Here is a 2,527-nt window from a genome sequence, read left to right as displayed (position 1 = left end):
TTGAATCCTTGACATCGTGGTTCATCCGATGAGATCATCGTGGAGCTAGTGGGAGCCACCATGGGTATCCAGACCCCGCTGATGGTTATTGGCCAGAGAGGTGTCTCGGTCATGTCTGCCTGTCTCCCGAACCCGTAGGGTCTACACACTTAAGGTTCGATGACGCTAGGGTTATAGGGAATTGTTATACGAGATTACCGAAAGTTGTTCGGAGTCCCGGATGAGATCCCGGACGTCACGAGGAGCTCCGGAATGGTCCGGAGGTAAAGATTGATATATAGGACGGATGGTTTCGGACACCGGAAGTGTTTCGGGCATCACCGGTAACGTACCGGGACCACCGGAGGTGGCCCCGGGGGACCACCGAAGGGGGGCAACGACCCCGGGAGGCTAGATGGGCTAAGTGAGGAAGGGAACCAGCCCCTAAGTGGGCTGGTGCGCCCCCCACCCAGCCCATGCGTACCAGAGAAGGGGGGAAGGGGGAAACCCTAGGCGCAGGTGAGGCCCAAGGCCCACCTAGGGTGCGCCCCCCCTTTTCCTGCCCTGGCCGGCGCCCCCCTCCCATCTGGTGGCTGCCGCACCACCTAGGGAGGATCCCTAGGGGTGGCGCACCCCCCTCCCCCTCCTCCTATAAATAGAGAGGGGTTTGGCCATTGAGACACACGGTTTTTCCTCTCTCTCGGCGCAGCCCTGCTCCTCTCCCTCCTCCTCTCTGCCGGTGCTTGGCGAAGCCCTGCCGGGAGACCTCGTCTCTCCATCGACACCACGCCGTCGTGCTGCTGGAGTTCTTCCCCAACCTCTCCCTCCTCCTTGTTGGATCAAGGTGTGGGAGACGTCACCGGGCTGCACGTGTGTTGAACGCGGAGGTGCCGTAGTTCGGCACTAGATCGGAATCGCTGCGAGTACGACTCCATCAACCGCGTTCTAGCAACGCTTCCGCTTAGCGATCTTCAAAGGTATGAAGATGCTCTTACCCCTCTCTCGTTGCTGGTCTCTCCATAGGAAGATCTGAATATGCGTAGGAAAATTTTGAATTTATGCTACGTTACCCAACATTATGCTTGCAGGAGTACCTATCCATTTCCAAAGTAACAAGAAAACAATAAATCAACGCTTAAATACCAGAAAAACATAGTACAGTGCATCAGTGATTCATAGTGTCAGCATAAGAACTTACCTGAAGTTCAGAGATCTGCATGTGCATAAGGAATCAAGGGGAGGCGGGCATACCTTAGCCGGGAGGGAGTGGCATCCAGCCTTGGAGCTCACCTTCTCCGGCCTCCTCTCAGTCGATCCATCCGCCCCGCCGCCGAATTCACGTCAGAGTAGCCGGATCAAAGGGAGTGGCACCCAGCCTTGGTGTTGGAATTATGCCCTAGAGGCAATAATAAATGTATAGTTATTATTATAATTCCTGTATCAAGATAATAGTTTATTATCCATGCTATAATTGTATTGAATGAAGACTCATTTACATGTGTGGATACATAGACAAAACACCGTCCCTAGCATGCCACTAGTTGGCTAGCCAGTTGATCGATGATAGTCAGTGTCTTCTGATTATGAACAAGGTGTTGTTGCTTGATAACTGGATCACGTCATTAGGAGAATCACGTGATGGACTAGACCCAAACTAATAGACGTAGCATGTTGATCGTGTCATTTTGTTGCTACTGTTTTCTGCGTGTCAAGTATTTATTCCTATGACCATGAGATCATATAACTCACTGACACCGGAGGAATGCTTTATGTGTATCAAACGTCGCAACGTAACTGGGTGACTATAAAGATGCTCTACAGGTATCTCCGAAGGTGTTAGTTGAGTTAGTATGGATCAAGACTGGGATTTGTCACTCCGTGTGACGGAGAGGTATCTCGGGGCCCACTCGGTAATACAACATCACACACAAGCCTTGCAAGCAATCTAACTTAGTGTAAGTTGCGGGATCTTGTATTACGGAACGAGTAAAGAGACTTGCCGGTAAACGAGATTGAAATAGGTATGCGGATACTGACGATCGAATCTCGGGCAAGTAACATACCGAAGGACAAAGGGAATGACATACGGGATTATACGAATCCTTGGCACTGAGGTTCAAGCGATAAGATCTTCGTAGAATATGTAGGATCCAATATGGGCATCCAGGTCCCGCTATTGGATATTGACCGAGGAGTCTCTCGGGTCATGTCTACATAGTTCTCGAACCCGCAGGGTCTGCACACTTAAGGTTCGACGTTGTTTTATGCGTATTTGAGTTATATGGTTGGTTACCGAATGTTGTTCGGAGTCCCGGATGAGATCACGGACGTCACGAGGGTTTCCGGAATGGTTCGGAAACGAAGATTGATATATAGGATGACCTCATTTGATTACCGGAAGGTTTTCGGAGTTACCGGGAATGTACCGGGAATGACGAATGGGTTCCGGGAGTTCACCGGAAGGGGGCAACCCACTCCGGGGAAGCCCATAGGAATTTGGGGGGGTCACACCAGCCCTTAGTGGGCTGGTGGGACAGCCCACCAATCC

The 2,527-nt window shown here is 51.2% G+C and overlaps 1 non-coding gene across 1 annotated transcript; it reads right to left on the bottom strand.

Moving 5' to 3' along the window:
- Positions 1-1,140: 1,140 nt before the first annotated feature.
- LOC123414520 lies at positions 1,141-1,207 on the bottom strand. Its single transcript, XR_006614457.1, has one exon. It is a non-coding gene; the product is annotated as a small nucleolar RNA snoR101 (small nucleolar RNA).
- Positions 1,208-2,527: the final 1,320 nt, after the last annotated feature.

Source organism: Hordeum vulgare, chromosome 7H, assembly GCF_904849725.1.
Source record: "Hordeum vulgare subsp. vulgare chromosome 7H, MorexV3_pseudomolecules_assembly, whole genome shotgun sequence".
NCBI lineage: Eukaryota > Viridiplantae > Streptophyta > Magnoliopsida > Poales > Poaceae > Hordeum > Hordeum vulgare.
This window is presented reverse-complemented; position numbering and strand designations above follow the sequence as displayed.